Source organism: Pelophylax lessonae, assembly GCF_965119305.1.
Source record: "Pelophylax lessonae genome assembly, chromosome: 6".
Taxonomy (NCBI): domain Eukaryota; kingdom Metazoa; phylum Chordata; class Amphibia; order Anura; family Ranidae; genus Pelophylax; species Pelophylax lessonae.
Window position 1 is genome coordinate 116571196 of NC_138773.1, and position 19358 is coordinate 116590553.

Sequence of the window (19358 nt, forward strand, 5' to 3'; positions counted from 1 at the left end):
CCTAGAATCTTTAATTTTGTGCAGTATTGCACCCTTAGATGTACTTAGCTTAGGGCCAGTCACACTGACTTATTGTGGTAATGCGTTATAAAATGTTTTTCCTTTTACTAGTATATTATATTGCAACCCACCCAGAAAAATGTATTCCAGTTCTGTAAAAGATGTTATGGCTATATTCACATTTGAATAAAATTAACTATGCAGTCAAGGGACCCCCAGTACAATTTGGCTTATTTTAAAGGCCATACCTGTAGATGCCATGAGTGAGATACAGTGTTATTGGATGTGTGTGGAGGAGTACTTGGTACAAAAGTTAATTTCACATCGAAGGACTTTTTGAAACATTTGATGGTCAAGAGTATGAAATCTAACCAATGTGCTTCAAGGGAAAACACCTCCTACTTCTTCAGGGCTTGAGCAGTCAGCATTAAAAGAATCACAACAGAATAATCTAAGGGACTTGTGTAAAACCTCATTAAAACGAATGTCTTGATGGCACTAAAGGCGAGTGGATGAGAATCCAAGAATTTTCCTTCCAGTACTCCCTTTGTCGCTATCAGAGAGGTAGCAGCCTAGGACCACACCAGGGTCCATCCACACTAAATTTTCATAATTTCGAAGAAAAACATCTTGCAGTATGTCCATCAGAACAAGTTTTACCTTCAATTGGTCCAGCGCTATCCTACACATGGGGAATGCAAGATTACAAACTTACTCAGTTTTCTTCTCCAGACAAGAGAGACCTAAGTGTTTGAAAAGCTTCTAGCACAAAATATATTCAGTAAGCTGAAGAAAGATTTCTAATGTTATAGCTGCCTATGGATAACATTGTACAATTGCTGATACTTTGTGATCCAGTGTATATTTGCTGTGCTGCAATATGTTGAAGGGCTTTTTAGTGTCAGTTAATGCTGTTTTTCATGTTACATGTATGCATGCTAATGAATGTGCAAGTGTAACATTTGCTGTCTTTTTAGGATTTGCAACCAAGTATTAAAAAGTGAAAGTTTGATTTATTATTGTTAATCTGTCCCATTAGTTTTGGTCCCTTAGAGCCGGTTCACATTAGCGCGACACGACTCCTTACTACTTCGGGGGTGACTTATGCATTACAGTGCACCACGACTTCAGAGCAACTTGCAGGGACTTCACATAATGGAAGTCTATGCAAGTCGCTCCGAGGTCGCCCCGAAATAGTACAGGACCCTTTTTCTAAGTCGGAGCGACTTGTGTCGCTCCTATTAGAATGGGTCCTGTAGCGGTCAATGGACCGCGAGGGAGCGCGACTTGTCAGGCTGACAAGTCGCCTGACAATTCGCGCTAGTGTGAATGGGCTCTAAAAAGGTGGGAGTCACATATACAAACTGTTGTAATTCCTACACCTTTCACCTGATTTAGATGTAAATACCCTCAAATTAAAGCTGAAAGTCTGCAGTTAAAGCTCATCTTTTTTGTTTCATTTCAAATTAATTGTGGTGGTGTATGGAGCCAAAAGGATTAGAATTGTGTCGATGCCCCAATATTTATGGACCTGACTGAACGTAAGGGTTTACAACCACTTTAAAGTAACACTAAAGCCAACACTTTTTTATTTTAGGAAAGGGTGAGAGGGTTTAAACCTCATCATCTTTTTTTTGTCATATCTGTGCTCTTGAGGGGAATGCCTTTCACTTTCTGTCAAAAACAGGAAGTAAGAGGAATTTCCTTCAAAGTGAGAAAAATCCTTGGTTGTCCCCAGGGTCACCAGAACTAGCTTCTCCATTATAAGCTTTCCCTAGGATCACAGGATACAAAGCAAGAGTGAAAAAACAGAGATTGTTTATCCAGGGGATATCTGGTTGCCTTCTGGGGGATCAGGAAGGAATTCATTTTTCAGCCACTGAAGCAATTTGGACCATGCTTTATAGGGTTTATTTGCCTTTCTCTGGATCAATAGTGGGTGTAGAAATCTGTATTTGGAGGTTTTCTATTTATTCCATTTATTTCTATTTGTTTAACTAGATGGACTTGATATTTTTCAACCCAACTTACTATGTAACCTCCTGATAGATGTTCTAATCCCTCTCCACTATATCCAAAAATGGGTTACCTATAGCTATACTTTAAGGCTCAGAGAACCCCAACATCCCTTTTTGCTGAACTTAGTAAATGTATTTTATTGAGATTTTATGTGTTAGACCAGCACAAAGTGGCACATAATTTTGAAGTGGAATGTAAATGATAAATGATTTTCAAGTTTTTTTTACAAATAAATATCTGAAAAGTGTGGCGTGCATTTGTATTCAGTCAATACTTTGTAGAACCACCTTTGCTGCAATTACAGCTGCAAATCTTTTTGGGGATGTCTCTACCAGCTTTGCACATCTAGAGAGTGATATTTTTGCCAATTCTTCTTTGCGATATAGCTCAAGCTGTGTCAGATTGGATGGAGAGCGTCTGAGAACAGCAATTTTCAAGTTATGCCATAGATTCTCAACTGGATTTAGGTCTGGAGTTTGGCTGGGCCATTCTAACACATGAATACACTTTGATCTAAACCATTTCATTGTAACTCTGGCTGTATGTTTAGGGTTGTTGTCCTGTGGAAGTTGAACCTGCGCTCCAGTCTCAAGTGTTTTGCAGACTCTAACAGGTTTTCTTCTAAGATTCCCCTGAATTTGGCTCCATCCATCTTCCCATTAACTCTGACCAGCTTTTTTGTCCCTGCTGAAGAAAAGCATGTTGTATGGTGGGGATGGTGTGTTCAGGGTGATGTGCAGTGTTCGTTTTCCGCAACACACAGCATTTTGCTTTTAGGAAAAAAAGTCCCCCCACATGGCTTCTTACAAACTGCAAATGGGACTTTGATTTTCTTCTTGTCACTCTTCCATAAATGCCAGATTTGTAGAGTGCACGACTAATAGTTGTCCTGTGGACAGATTCTCCCATTTGGGCTGTGGATCTCTACAGCTCCTCCAGAGTTACCATGGGTCTCATTGCTGATACTCTGATTAATGATCTCCTTGCCCGAGCCGGTCAGTTTAGGTGGATGGCCATGTCTTGGTAGGTTTGCAGTTGCGCCATACTCTTTCCATTTTCGGATGTTGGATTGTTGGATCTCCGTGAGATGTTCAAAGCTTGGGATATTGTTTTATATCCTAACCCTGCTTTAAACTTTTCCACAACTCTATCCCTGACCTGTCTGATGTGTTCCAAGGCCTTCACGATGCTGTTTGTTCACTAAGGTTCCCTAACAAACCTCTGAGGGCTTCACAGAACAGGTACATTTATACTGAGATTAAATTACACACAGGTAGACTCTATTTACTAATTAGATGACTTATTTAGTTAGGGGTATCAGAGTAAAGGGGGCTAAATACAAATGCAAGCCACAGAAAATGTTGAAAGCCATTTATCATTTCCTTCAACTTCACAATTATGTGCCACTATGTGTTGGTCTGTCACATAAAATCACAATAAAATACATTTAAGTTTTTGGTTGTAACATGACAAAATGTAGAAAATTTCAAGGGGTATGAATACTTTTTCAAGACACTGTATACAGGCCTTACAAAATCGTCTCTTAGATATGTGGCTCTCCTCATGCCATTAAAGTTTTTTTAGCCTACAATGTCAGTAATTCATGGACTGGTCATCAGAATATGCCAGGGTCCACTTAAAATGTTTAAAAAAGGTTATGAATACTTTTTCAAGGCACTTTGTGTGCCACTGTGTAAGAGGACATGGCTGGACAAAGCGGAATCAATGTGTATGTTCAAAGGGGGACACATCTGCAAGTATGTAAAAAAGACAAAGGAGGCAGCCAACTGTAATTCAATGAGAACATACTGTATCAAATTATTCTGTACAAAATAAACTCATTTTACTACAACCTTTCTGATAAGGAAAGAAAACTACGGCAATTTCTCAGAACAACGATGTTAAACCATCATGGCCTCAATAATTTTTTAGTTGTCAAGGACTGCTCAGCTAATTGCCTACCCTCAAAGCTTCATTGTTTTTCAAACTTTTTATATACCTTTTTATATTTTATACATTCATAGTTCTAAATGTTTACATACTGTATATATTTTTTGCGTTCTTTAGGGCCATCTGGTGGTTATTATATAATACTGCAGGTATAATTTTTATGTTATTCTTATGTTTCTTACAATAAGGTGGACAATTAATGCTTTTTGGTCAAAAATGGCACATGGTCTCCATTATCTTTTTCTGCCATGTCTCTCTTTTTAACTTCAGTAAAACCCTTGACATATAGATGTGAAAGAGATAAACCTGGGGGCACATTCAAGGGAGAAATTAAAGTTACTATCTAAATGTAAAGAGATCCCGGTTGCTCACAGGTGATGCCATCTGGCTATGGAGCTCAGACTGCACTGTGGATGGGGTGCATGCCCTGCCACTGCTGCAGACATATAATAGACAAATGGAGGGCTATACTCTCATACGATGCAAAAAACGGTTTTATTTCTATAGTAATAATATATAATAATATCACATGGACATATGGGGGGGGGGGGGGGGGGGGAGTCTTACGGAAAATGACCAAGAAATTCTTTGATGATGTCCCAATAAAACTTACAATGTGGGAGATTTATTTCTGATAATTAGGGTAATGCTAAACCCGTATTATTAGTAATTCTTAGTTAATGAAATTCAGCTTTGCAGAGGAAGCTGTTGTATTGCTCCTGTTTTTAGCAGAAACATTTTCAACTTGACACCGAAGAAGTAAGAAGCCCAATATACGGCTGTACATGCTGAAACACGTTCTGCAGCATCAAATGTATTTACACCTAACATTATGCTGCAGTTCAGTATGGCTGGGAACTGTCTTCAGCATTATGTATGGGGGAGAATGAATACCACTTTACAGTGAACTCACAGGTTAGAGATTACCGAGTTTGGCCAACTTTACTCAGTCTACTTCTTAAAGGGAATCTTCATCCTTTTGTGCATGTTGGGTTTCCCTGCCTCCTCTCCCCTCCCACAAATTGAATTTTTATTATTATTTTCTAAAGCTTTATTTGCTGCAGGGCAGCACTTCCAGAATTCTTGCCTAGGCAAAAATGTGTCTCCGCCCCGTGCACAGTTGTTCCACAGGGCTTGGATACTGAGAGCTGTCCATGCACTGAACCCTCTGGGCATCTGTGCACACCTGGAGTTTCCTGCGCACGTGCAAAGTTTACAACAAGGGAAGTCTGATAATGCCACTGTCTTTGCGCATGCTTGGTAATTCACCTGTCCATGATGTGTCAATGGGCTCAGTCAGGATCCAAAGGCTGCGCAGAGCCTGAAGGTACATCTGCACATGCACCATAATGGTGGTCTCTGAGGGAAGGGGGATGGAGCCACCTGAAAGGCAGTCTTCACTACCAGCAAAGTTCTGCTTTAAGGCAAGCAATCCTAATAATCTGAGTCAAAGTGTTACAAACCCTGCTTTTATGTATAGTTTGTAATTAAATTGGAATTCCAGGATAAACCTAAATACCAATTTTCATTCCACTCCAGTCCAGTCACTTGATCCAGCTTCCCTGTGTTAGCCAACCCCACTACAGAGGAAAGGTGGGAGCGCCGACAATAGATGGTCCAATAAAATAATGAGTAACTTCACCGCTCTAGGCATTACCAGTCATTGTCAAGCGCTCTCCCTTCTGCCCTGTAGCCGGCCACTGGCTGACACAGGGGGATCTACTTGAACTATGGCTGCAACCACTATGTTCCTTTTCCACTGTGAAAATTATTAAAAACTATTATGAAATAACAGTAATGATCCATACCACCACCAAAAAAGAAGGGTCTACCAACCTCCTTACCTAGGTCCGTGGTGAATTTAAAAAACCAAGGACCCAATTTCCACCACTAAAAGGACCCAAAAAGTTTTTAATGGGGTTGGTTAAACCATGGTAAAAATAAAAGATAAGGAATTTTTGTAATACGTTTCTTTGGTTGGTTTTACTTATTAATGTTTGACTATATTTTTGAAATCCTTTTTAGTGGTGTGGATTGGGTTCTTGGTAAAATAGTAATGATTGGTAGACAGATACCATGCAATCTAGTCTGCCAAGACAAGGAATGCTAGAAAACAGCATTTTTTTCTTCTTGACAAGAGTTATTTTTTTACGCTGTTTTTTTTTTTTTTTTTTACACGCTGTTTATTTTTATATGCTATTTTTGTACCACTTTTAGATAACGTTGAAGTGACTGATTTGCAGTGTGCTAATGACTCAGGGTACATTATTGCTGCTTCTGCAGCTTCTCTCAGTGCTTCCAATGAATTAATTGAATGGACCTGGATATGACTTACTGTATATGCAATCCATTTATTGATTCAAGTACACTGTAAGCAGTCAACTTTTTTTCATGCAACTGACAGAAGCTCGTTTGGTTCCACCATGTTTGGTTGTAGCTTTGCTAAAGAAAAATGGTTCAGAAGAAACAGAGTGATGAATCTATGATTGATAGGGAGGACATTGGTTTGAATTATTAAAGGGAAATTGGCTGTTCACATTGTAAGGGAGGCTTCACTTGGAAGGGACTTTGCCTCAGAGTTTAGTGAATGTAATTAAAATATTAGTTTGCAAAGAGTACCCAGTCATGTGCAAGGAAAATAAAAAGCAGCTTTTTGCTTAAACCTGATTGGATGGAAGTCAGTAGAACTTCATGTTTTTCTCTAAGCTATGGGGAAAATCCCTTAGAAAATTGCAATTAGTTAATCGACACTTGTACAGATGCTAAAAAAGACCCTGAAAAAAATGTCAGTCAGCTCAAGTGTGAATTGGGTCTAAACTTCCTTCTATGGAGAGCAGATCTTGACAATCTGCCAGCCTTCACATGTATACAAACAGCAGGTGTTCCTAAGCGTACATGCACACAAACATAGAGGCATTTGCCAAGCCTAAAAAAACTCAGCGTTTACCCATGATCGTTGAGCCACAGATTGGGCATGCTACATGTCATAGACGTGAATGGCTGTATGCCCCTGTACTCCTATAAAAATGAATACTTCATTGCATCAGCATTTACCCACACATACACCAATGATGTGTTTTCCCAAATGCAACACTTCTATAATGGGCTGTAAGCGTCACCTGCGACTCCCTAGCATGGCAATATGCTGTGTTTTTTTAGACTAGGCATCTCTGTTGGCTCTATACGTTCATGTGCATAGTTACATAGTTAGTGAGGTTGAAAAAAGACATCAGTCCATCCAGTTCAACCTATGATGCGTGTGTGTGTTTGCTTTTAACCGTACATTGTATACCCCTGTATGTTGTGGTCTTTAAGGTGTCCATCTAATAGTTTTTTGAAACTATCAATGCTCCCTGCTGATACGACTGGTTGTGGAAGAGAATTCCACATCCTTACCGCTCTTACAGTGAAGAACCCCCTAAGCACTTTAAGGTTAAACTGCCTTTCCTCTAGTTTTAGTGAGTGGCCACGTGTCTTATTGTATCTCCTTTCTCTGAATAGTTTGTTCCTTATGCTCGGGTCACCAGTACAGTATTTGTACATTGATATCATATCCCCCCTCAATCGTCTTTTCTCCAGAGAGAAAAGGTTCAGTGCTTGTAGTCTTTCCTCATAGCTGATGTCCTCCATTACCCTAATTATTTTTGTTGCCCTTCTCTGGACTTTCTCCAGTTCCAGCACATCCTTCCTGAGGACCGGTGCCCAGAACTGGACAGCATACTCCAGATGTGGCCGGACCAGAGTCTTGTAGAGTGGGAGAATAATCTCTTTATTTCTGGAGTGAATCCCCTTTTTTATACATCCCAGTATTCTGTTGGCTTTGCTTGCGGCGGCTTGGCATTGCATGCCACTGCCAAGCTTGTTGTCTACCAGTACCCCTAAGTCCTTTTCCATCCTAGACTCACCCAGAGGTTCCCCCCCTAGTGAGTAGTTTGCTTTCTGGTTTCTGGCCCCCAAGTGCATTACTTTACATTTATCAACATTAAACCTCATCTGCCATGTAGTTGCCCACCCCGTTATTTTGTTCAGGTCTGCTTGCAAGGTTTCCACATCCTGCATAGAAGATATTGGCATGCCTAGTTTAGTATCATCTGCAAATACTGAGATTGTACTCGATATCCCCTCCTCTAGATCATTTATGAACAAATTAAACAGGATTGGTCCCAGGACAGAACCCTGGGGGACCCCACTTTCCACACCCGCCCAATCCGAGAACTGGCTCCAGGGGAGAGTACAGAGGGTGGTGATTAATGGGGAATTAATCACTACCCTCTGTACTCTCCCCTGGAGCCAGTTCTCTATCCAGGTACTCACCTTCTGATCCATACCTACCTTCCTTAGTTTGTACAGTAATCGTTTGTGGGGAACGGTGTCAAAGGCCTTTGCAAAGTCCAGATACACCACATCCACAGGCTTACCTTTATCTAGGTGGCAGCTCACTTCATCGTAGAAGGTTAATAGATTGGTTTGGCACGAACGATTTTTCATGAATCCATGCTGATTACTACTTATAATACCATTTTCATTACTAAAGTCTTGTATGTGGTCCCTTAACATCCCCTCCAAAATTTTGCAGACTACAGATGTTAGGCTGACCGGCCTATAGTTACCCGGGATATATCTCGGCCCCTTCTTAAATATTGGTACCACGTTGGCTTTTTTCCAATCAGCTGGCACCATACCCGTCTGTAAACTATCCTTAAAGATCAAGAATAATGGTCTGGCAATCACCTGGCTGAGCTCATTAAGAACCCTCGGGTGCAAGCCATCCGGTCCCGGGGATTTATTTATGTTAAGTTTCTCTAGTTTAGCTCTAAGTCTATCTTCTGTTAACCATGGCGGCACTTCCTGAGATGTATTATTTAGTTCTGCCTTACAAGCTGGGTTCGTGTAGCCCCCCGATTCTTTTGTGAAGACTGAAGAGAAGAAATGATTTAACACTTCCGCCTTTTCTCTGTCCTCAGTGGCCATATTTCCTTTATCATCTTTTATGGGGCCAATGTGTTCTGGCCTCGCTTTCTTACTGTTTATATACTTAAAGAACTTCTTGGGGTTCTTTTTACTCTCCTCCGCTATATGTCTCTCGTGTTCTATTTTAGCCGCCCTGATTTCATCTTTACATTTCTTATTACACTCTTTGTAATGCTTAAATGCTGCCAATGACCCCTCAGTCTTGTATTTTTTGAAGGCCTTTTCTTTAGCACTAATATACATTTTTATGTTGGAGTTTAGCCACCCAGGGTTTATTTTTGCTCTTTTAAATTTATTTCCCTTTGGAATGCACTGGCCAATCCCCCTGTTTAGTATGCTCTTGAAGCACTCCCATTTTTCCTCCGTGTTCTTTGTTCCCAGGGTTCTATCCCAATTGATATTTTCTAGCAGCAAGCGCAGTTTAGGGAAATTGGCTCTTTTGAAATTCAGTGTCCTTATATTACCCCTCTGCTTCCTATTACTGTAATTAATACTGAAACTTATTGACCTATGGTCACTGTTTCCTAAGTTGTCCCGTATTTCTATATCCGTGATCAGGTTGGTAATCAGTAGGTCAAGTACCGCATTGTTTCTTGTCGGTGCATTCACCATCTGACCCATGAAATTGTCCTGCAAAACATTTAGGAACTGCCTAGCCTTGGCTGAGTGCGCGGTTCCTTCTGCCCAGTCTATATCTGGATAATTAAAGTCCCCCATTATAATGACATTTCCCATCCTTGCTGCCAATCCTATCTGTAAAAGGAGGTCCGCCTCACCCTCCTCCCTCTGGTTGGGGGGCCTATAGCATACGCCCAATATTACCTTCCCCGCCGTGCCTTCCCTTTGAAGCTCTACCCATAAGGATTCTGCCTCATCCATAGCTCCATTATTAATATCATCCCTCATATTTACCTGTATACTGTTCTTAATATACAGACATACCCCTCCCCCTTTTTTACCCTCTCTATCTCTGCGATAAAGGGAATACCCCTGAATGGTCGCCATCCAGTCATGAGAGCTGTCAAACCAAGTCTCAGTTATCCCCACAAAATCTAAGTCCTCCTCAAACATCAGCAGCTCCAGCTCTCCCATCTTGTTGGCCAGGCTTCTGGCATTGGTATACAAGCCTCGTAATTTTGATCGGTTACATTTATCCTCATTTGATGTTTTTAGGCTGCTCTCTTGATTTTTCCCCATACCCACCCTGGGTTTAGGAGCTCCGAACACCCTACCGCTAATGCCCCCATTTCTGCCCTCTGAAACTTGCTTTCCACTGGCTAATTCTACATCTGTACCCTCCCCCCCCATTCCCTAGTTTAAAAGCCCCTCTAACTTTTTGGCCATCCTCGCACCCAGTACGGCTGCACCCACCCCATTTAGGTGCAATCCGTCCTTACCAAAGAGCTGGTGACCGACTGAGAAGTCGGCCCAGTTCTTCAGGAACCCGAAACCCTCCTTACTACACCAGCTCCTCAGCCACTTGTTAACTTCCCTAATCTCCCGCTGCCTCTCTGGTGTGGCTCGAGGTACAGGTAGTATTTCGGAAAATACTACCTTGGAGGTCCTAGTCCTCAACTTAGCGCCTAAGTCCCTGAAATCGTTTAGGACTCTCCGTCTTCCTCTGCCTATGTCATTGGTACCCACGTGTACCATGACAGCTGGGTCTTCCCCAGCCCCACCCAATAATCTGTCCACCCGATCCGTGATGTGCCGAACCCGAGCGCCCGGCAAACAACAGACTGTTCGGCGCACACAGTCTTTGTCACAGATTACACTGTCTGTCCTTCTAATAATTGAGTCCCCTACCACCAGCACCTGTCTTTCCTTTCCCTTTCTCCCAGCCTCACTGGAGGAGTTCTTCCCCTGGCAGCTAGGGGCGTCACTCTGCTCCAGCAATGCTGGTCCCTGACTGGTTTCCCCAACATCACACAACGGGGCGTATCTATTGGGGTGCTCCAGCCCAGGATCAGCCTCCTTGCCTTGTCCCCTTCTACCCCTCCTAACTGTCACCCCTCTACTCTGCTCTGATGCCTGCACCTCCAATACTCCGCCCACCTCTGTGCAGACCCCTGCCTGCACCTGACTGGTACGATCCTGGCTCTCCTCCGGTATGGACATTCGTCTCAGTGTTGCCAGCTGCTTCCCTAGATTCAGGACCTGAGCTTCCAGGGAAGCAACGTGCTTACATTTTGCGCATTTGTATTCCCCCTCGATCACATGTCTGAGGAACGCATACATATCACAAGATGTACACCGAGTCGCATCTCCACACCCGCCGGGCATTGTACCTACTAATCTAATCTAATCTAATCTAATGGGGATTCAGTGATTTAAGTCTATCCTATGTGGCTATTTCCTAGCTTCCTATCTCTACCTTCTCACCCTCTGGTACTCCGCTTCACTCACTTGACACTCAGTTGCACAACACTCACAATCTCACAGCCCGGTCAGTCTCACGACACTCCCAGTCGCACCACCCGGTCAGTCGCACAACACTCCTGTCGCACACTCACAGTCTCACAGCCCGATTTAGTTGCACCACACTCACAATCGCACAGCCGGTCAGTCGCACAACACTCTCAGTTGCCCAACACTCAGTTGCCCAGTCAGTCGCACCACACTCACAGTCGCAAGGACACTCACCAGTCGCAAGGATACTCACCAGTCGCAAGGATACTCACCAGTCGCACGGACACTCACCAGTCGCACGGACACTCACCAGTCTTAGTTCTAATATGTCAGAATTTTTTTAGAACAAATTACTTCCCATTACAAGTAGATGGAGATAAAAATTATTGTCCTCTTCTGAAAATTATGCATTCCTGGCTTTCGTTTTTTTTTTTTTCATTTGAGGCAAAATTATACAAACAGTACAAATAAGTACTATAGAAACTAAAAAAGTAGAAAGCAGTACAAGTAACAAAGCAAATATTACTTTTTGTATTCAGGGCAAAGTGACAGGTTCTCTTTATAGTTTAACTCCTCTGCTACTAATACCTTTCCCCTACTATATTCAGTCCTTGAGTCTGATTATAAAGATCTATGTCAGCCTGTGTCGGAGCTTACACAGGGCAAAGGACCTTTCTATTGTCCCCTTAATGACAGTTTCCAGGTCCAGCAATTATTTGCTCAATATTTTATTAAATATGTGTAATAATGCTGTAACAAAGACCTTGTGTGTTTCTTACATCTCATGTTTATATAGTCATGTAGGTAGCAGAAGAATGCTTCTTTTTTTTCCTTTTTTGCTACAGTATGGATATATGCGTCTAGAGAGCACCGAGCAAGTTTTCTATTTAATTTGTTTTTATATATTTTTAAAGAGCTGAGTGTCACTGCTGTCACTAATAATTAGTGACATATTAGATGGATTCATAGAGGTGATACAGTCAGGGAACACTGAAATTAGGGTAATTCTAAAAAATCTGGATTCAGTTTTCATGTTTGCATAAAAGTGGTCTCAGCTTGATGAATTGATTTGAGCATGAGAGTATCATGTCAAAACCAGGTACAGATGGTTTGAGATTTAGTCACTGTGACGTATTATTCTGAGCACAACATAAAAAGGAAAAAAACATCACAAAGATCACAGAAGATTTCCTCTTTCTCAATTTGGAACATTTTCAATATTTTTTTAGTGACTTTGCCTTTCTTCACGAGAAAGCCAACAAAAGAAATTATTTACAGTAATCCTATATACAGAGATGAGATTCCTTTCATTTTAAAAGTGTACAAAATATATCACATGCAGAATTTTACAAAGGAAACAGTGAAGGTTAATGTAAATCTGAAAAAGTAATGCCATGTAATATAAAAAAATGCCAAGCAATTGTTAAAGAGAAATGCCACTAGATGCTTATTTCAATAGGGGGTGCCCTCAAAAATTCACCAAAGTTTGGAATATTTGGTTGGAGGCGGATGATACCACAGCTGACTGTGAAGATACTATGGCCACTGTACGCTAGTCCATTTGGTTCTTTCTATTATGGCTGGGGGGATGCCGAGCCATTGGCCACCTTTCTTGGAATCTCATTCGTTGAGTTTACTGACATTGCACTATCATTCTGTTCACCTCGTGAAGCACACTCTTGACCTCTTTGAGGCAGCAGTTCTGTAGTTGTGTTTTGTATTATTGTTACTGTTTTGTTTTCGAGCCGGGGTAAACCCGAAGGCTCTGTTTTTGTAATATTTTTTTCTAAAACAATATAAAGAATTTATATAAAAAAAAAAAAGAGAAATGCCACTAAATATTGGTATTTAAGTTTATTAGGTAGAACACAAATCTCTGTTATATACAGTATGTATGAATGATTGAAAACTCATTAACCACTTTACCACCGGAGGATTTTGCTGTCTTACGTCCAGGCCACTTTTTGCGATTCGGCACTGTGCGACTTTAACTGACAATTGCGCAGTCATGCAACGCCGTACCCAAAATTTTATGTCCTTTTTTTCCCCACAAACAGAGCTTTCTTTTGGTGGTATTTGATCACCTCTGCACTTTTTATTTTTTGCGGTATTAATAAAAAAATGAGAACATTTTGAAAAAATAACAATATTTTTCTACTTTGACAGTTAAAAAATATCCAATATATTCAATTTTTGGCATACATTTAGGCCAAAATGTATTTAGCTACATGTCTTTGACAAAAAAATTCTCATGAGCGTATTTTTAAAGGCTTTATGACTGGAAGGTTTTACCCCATTCCTGACCAGGCCATATTTTGCGATTCTGCACTGCATTATTTTAACGGACAATTGCGTGGTGGTGCAAGGCTGTACACAAATTAAATGTATGTCCTTTTTTCCCCCACAAATAGAGCTTTCTTTTGGTGGTATTTGATCACCTGTGCGATTTTTGCTTTTTGCGCTATAAACAAAAAAAGAGCGACAATTTTGAAAAAAACAACAATATTTTTCACATTTTTTTATATGATTTTTATTAATTCCCCCCCAAAAAAAAATGTAAAAATCAAATTTTTTTGTCATTTTAGGCCAATTTGTTTTCTGCTACATATTTTTGGTAAAAAAAATCACAATAAGCGTATTTTGATTGGTTTGCGCAAAAGTTATTGCGTTTACTAACTAAGGGAAAGATTTCTGTCATTTTTGGTGTTTTTCTTTTTAACGAGTAATGGCGGCGATCTGGGATTTTTTTTGTGGGACTGCGACATTGCGGCGGACAGATTGGACCCTTGACTGACATTTTTGACACTTTTGGGGGGACCAGTGACATTACTACAGTAATCAGTGCTATACATATGCACTGTTACTGTAAAAATGACACTGGCAGGGAAGGGGTTAGTTTTTATTGGAGAGGGAGGGGTTAATGTATGCCTGGTGCTTACTAACGTGTGTGGGGGGAGGTGACTGAGTGACACAGGGATAGATCGCAGGTTCAGCTATGCTGAACCCTGCAATCTGACCCTGCCTGTCACTTAGGAGATCCGCCCGCTTTGTTTACACAAGCGGGCGGATTTCCACACTAGATTCCCGACGACCGGGGAAGAGCAGCGGTGATCACCACCGCTCCTCCCCTGGCCCGACTCTCGCTGTAGCTGAATACAGCGGGAGCGAGCCGCCGAGAGAGGGGAATGTCTGGTGGCATAGGTCTACGTCGCCAGACGATAACGAGCCACTTTGCTGCAGTACAGTCAACATGACTGGTCGGCAAGTGGTTAAAGGAGTGCAGATGTGCAGATAAGGGACATCTGTAGATAAAAACAAAGTCTGTGCAGCTTTGATTATTGTTGAGTAATGCCCTTGCTATAGATGTAGGCCATGTATGTACCTCATAAAGCCTGACTGAAAAACTTCAAGGATCTTGCTAACAATGATTCTAAGAGATGCCTAGCCGTTACTGTTACTTCACCATCACAGAAGCAAGTTCTTTCTCGGGTTTAAATCCTCTCACATGTGCTTTCTCTTCCCTGATACAGTATTTGAGAGCTCACTATTATGATGGAATATAAAGTCTATACCTCTGTTAAAAAGAAAGTATTTGGTTCAGAAACTGCAGCTTGGCATTGCATGATATTATTAGGTTTATCATCTATCATAACACACAGATCCTTCTCAGCCATTTACAAGCTTCCCAGTTAAATGTATGATGCATACAGATTTTAGCCCCCAAGTGCTAAATTTGGATAATGGCTAAATTTGGATATAGGATGATGATTTAGCACCACAGTCTGTGGCTCAGTGGTCGCCTCATCCTTTAAAAAGATTGTACCTCCATTCTGTATAGCCAATACCAAGGCTGTACATAACATGCATGTCCTGTGCTAAACTTTACATATACTCAGGGATTTTTTTCAGCTGGAACTTGGTGGAACTGAGTTCCACCACCTTTGGTTTAGGTTCTCTGCTCCCCGCTTACCACTATTACTTGTAAACAGAAAAGTCTGGCTTCTGTGTTAACAAATGACAACTTGTCTCCAAACATCTCCTACAGATCTGATCTCCTGAGTAGATCCCACAGAGTGCAGAAAGGAGGGAGGCATTGTGTGGTAGGCTGATTCTCTTTGATTTCCATTTCTGGTGCTCATATGCCAATACCCCTGCTGGATGATCTCCCTGCAAGTGAGAAAGGCAAAACTCCCTACAGTTTGTGGGGAGGTACTAGAGCCAGCTGGGTGCTTCAGCTTAAAACAGCAACAAAAGTAAGACATGCGGAAGATGGCGAAGCTTTTAAGGAGTGAGGGAGAAGGTGGGGCAGAGGAGGAGGGGTTGTGGGCAGAGGTTAGAGCTAAAGAGGGGTGAAAATGAGATTGGGATAGGGAATACAAAGGTAAGCGGCTGTGGAAGAGTGCCACCCCTGAACTCTGCAGTCTGTGTGTAGTGCCACCCCTGAACTGTGCACTCTGTGTGGAACCCCCCAGAACTCTGCCCATAATGCACTCCAGGTAGTTATTGCCCCTTTATGACTTGGCAACACCCACTATTTGATGCTGTTCGGTGTGTGTGTTTGGGAGGGGTGGTGAGTTCCTGCGCCTATTCTCTGAGAAAAAAAGATCTGCATAAACTACAGCAAAAATTGTTGCTACAAAACAAACTGAATCCCATACATCTCTTTTAACATTTTCTAAAGCTAATTATACTGCATAATAGAAGGGAATCTGTGGTTGCACTAAGTTCAGATACAGAGAGTTGCTTTTGCAGACATCTTTATAAAGACAGCCTGTCATTCATTCATGTTGCAGAATATCAACCACTGCAGCATACTAATGCTGTCATCCATTTCAATGCCAAAGGCAGAATATAGATGTGCTTTAAATGGTCTTAAAACAAAAGCTGCATTTAAATCTGGTTCTCAATGGCAGAGTTACTCATCTAACATATGGAGATGGGTTTTATTTAGTGATGTACATAAACCCACGGGTGCTTATACAACGTCAGCTTTTTGGCATTTGCAAAATCTTCCCACTCAACATCTGAGAGAGAGAAGGTCTCAAGTAACATAGTGTGTAATAGGTTTTAAAAATGGGATAATGGGACATTTATCTGACAATGTGATTGCTAAGGAATGCTTGTAAACCTAATTCCACTGAAGAGGGCCGTTTTGATAATCCTGTTAACTTTTCCCTTAGCACGAGTACACAAAACAAGGAGCATGGAACATCTGTACACTGCAATCAGAAATCTTGATTGCTCTATAGCACAAAGTAGTAGCTCTTAATAAAATAAACTAAAAACAGTCATGTACTAAAAGCTTGGGCGATGTACAGCTCAGATTGTGTTGTAACCCTCATTCTTTAAGATATCTGCATGCTTGGCTAAAACTAAAATATCTAGAAGACTGGCACCCAGGGTTTGGAAACAATTGGCAGATGCAGCCAACTAGTAATACAGATGGTACCAGTGGTCCATTAATGGCAAAATCTGCCTTTTATCAATATAAAATATTGATATTTTCTACCTCCAATCTTTGTTCTTTGCACCTAAAATTCAATAAAATAGGATTAAACAAAAGAAAAATATATTGATATTTCATGCAAAGTTCTACCGTTTCTGTTTAACCACTTAAGCCCCGGAAGATTTTACCCCCTTCCTGACCAGGGCCTATTTTGCGATTCGGCACTGCGTGACTTTAACAGGCAATTGCGCGGTCGTGCGACGCTGTACCTAAAGGAATTTGACGTCCTTTTTTTCCCACAAACAGAGCTTTCTTTTGGTGGTATTTGATCACCTGTGCGATTTTTTGATCATGCGCTATAAACAAAAAAAGAGCGTCAATTTTGAAAAATAACAATATTTTTCACATTATTTTATATGAAATTCCCCCCCCCAAAAAAATGTAAAAATCCAATTTTTTTAACATTTTAGGCCAATTTGTTTTCTGCTACAATTGTTTGGTAAACAAAAAAATCGCAAAAAGCGTATTTTGATTGGTTTGCGCAAAAGTTATTGCGTTTACTAACTAATGGAAAGATTTTTGTCATTTTTGTTGTTTTTTTTTTTATCGCGTAATGGCGGCGATTTTTTTCGGGACTGCGACATTGCGGCGGACAGATCGGACCCTTGACTGATATTTTTGACACTTCTGGGGTTACCAGTGACATAGCAGAACCGTATGATCACTATTCTTACACAGGGGAGAATGACAGGCGGCTTGTTTACATTAGCCGCCTGCCTTTCTCCCGGTGTAACAGACGATCGCGAGTGCCCGGCGGACATCGGGTCCGCCGGACACACGCGCGGGGGGGGTCCGTGACCGAGCGAGAGCGGGAGCGAGCATCCGGCGGCGCGCGCTCACTCCCCAGAGGCTCACAGGCTAGTGACGTACCGATACGTCCCTTTGCCTGTGAGGGGCTGACCGCCGCAGTATATGTACTTGCGGGGGTCGGCAAGTGGTTAAAAAGACTCAACAGTATGCGGAACATCATAAAATGGTCTCTGATCTGTACAGAAGACACTTGCTTACATCATTGCTTTATGTATGGTACAGCCTAGAGCCCCAAAACCTGGTTCTCTCTATTAACCTTATTGCTGTTGCAAGGTCACACTCTAAAAGCTACCATACATTACTCAAATTTTGGACAATTTTAACTGAATCAGACAAAATTCAAGGTATAAGTGCCGCTGTTAGAGCAAGGTGGAAAATTGTTACCCGAACAGTGACTGCATCGCAATTTGTGTATTCTGAGAGCCACTGGTGCCAGCTGTCAGAATAGAACAGATGTCAGGGGAGGTTTGTCCATCTGTGCTGTTCAGCGAGCTGAACAAAAAGAATCTATAAATGTGTGGCCAGCATAACCCTCCCCTTTGGACTAATGATGTTGTAGGCTACCTCATTAGGCAGTATAAAAGCTCATGGAGTAAGAGAGATGGATCAGTGGGCAACCATGCATTCTCCAGTAGGAATTGGCAGCGTAGAAGCTCCAAGTTTTTGGGCTCCTAGGACTATGTTGAAATGAATAGATAATGGGGTTGCTTTACTAAAACTGGAGAGTGCAAAATTTGGTGCAGCTCTGCATAGAAACCAGCCAGCTTCCAGGTTTTCTTTTCAAAGCTTACTTGAACAAACTGAAGTTAGAAGCCAATTGGCTACAACGCACATCTGCACTAGATTTTGCACTCTCCAGTTTTAGTAAATGCAGGACAGTTTATTTTTCATCATGACTAGGTGGACTTCCACGCTCTCGCAATAGTCATTTAGCCGCTAGAAAGAAATAAAAAAATAGAGACAGTATATTTACTGAAACTGGAGAGTGCAAAATCTGGTGAGGCTGTGCATATAAACCAATCAGCTTCCAGGTTTTTTTTTTGTCAAAGCCTAATTGAAGAAGCTGAAGTTAGAAGCTGATTGGCTACCATGCACAGCTGCACCAGGTTTTGAACTTTACAGTTTTAGTAAAACAACCCTGCTGTGTACTTGAGGGTGCCCTCCAAAGGCTCATTCAAAAGTTTGATTTTAGTGGTTTTGGAGACATTCGCAATCGTGACTGTACGAAAAAAGTGAAGACCCTGATCCACACCTTCTAACCTTGGGGCAAGTCTACCACACAAGAAACATAGTAGCCTTCTGTTCTTTGGATTTTATGATCGTTAGTGCAGTCAAATCAACAGTCATTTTTAATTAGTGATAAGATAATTCAAAGGAGCAGGATGGATTTTTTTCAATGAATGAATTTCTAACAGTGCATGTGGTTTTAATTTAGAAAAGTCAATTTATTCCAAAGTTGAATTTTAAAGAAAATTAAAATTTTCAAACAACTTTTGTCAACTTTTTGTCAATGGATGTATTAAAAATTTTCATGTGAATGTTAGCACGAATTTTCAAACAAACTTTTGTTGAAAATCTTCTAGCATGTGGCTAGTTTAAGCCAATACATTAATTTTAGCAAGTCTAGTCCTCAGTAGGATCTTCAATGTTATGCATTTCATAAAAGCCGATAGTGATGGGAATCTGTGTATCT

At 41.2% G+C, this 19358-nt stretch overlaps 1 protein-coding gene across 2 annotated transcripts in view; it reads left to right on the top strand.

The window, feature by feature from the left end:
• Positions 1–19358, top strand: part of SYT17 (synaptotagmin 17) — a 244243-nt gene that overhangs the window by 223791 nt on the left and 1094 nt on the right. The window lies entirely within an intron of this gene.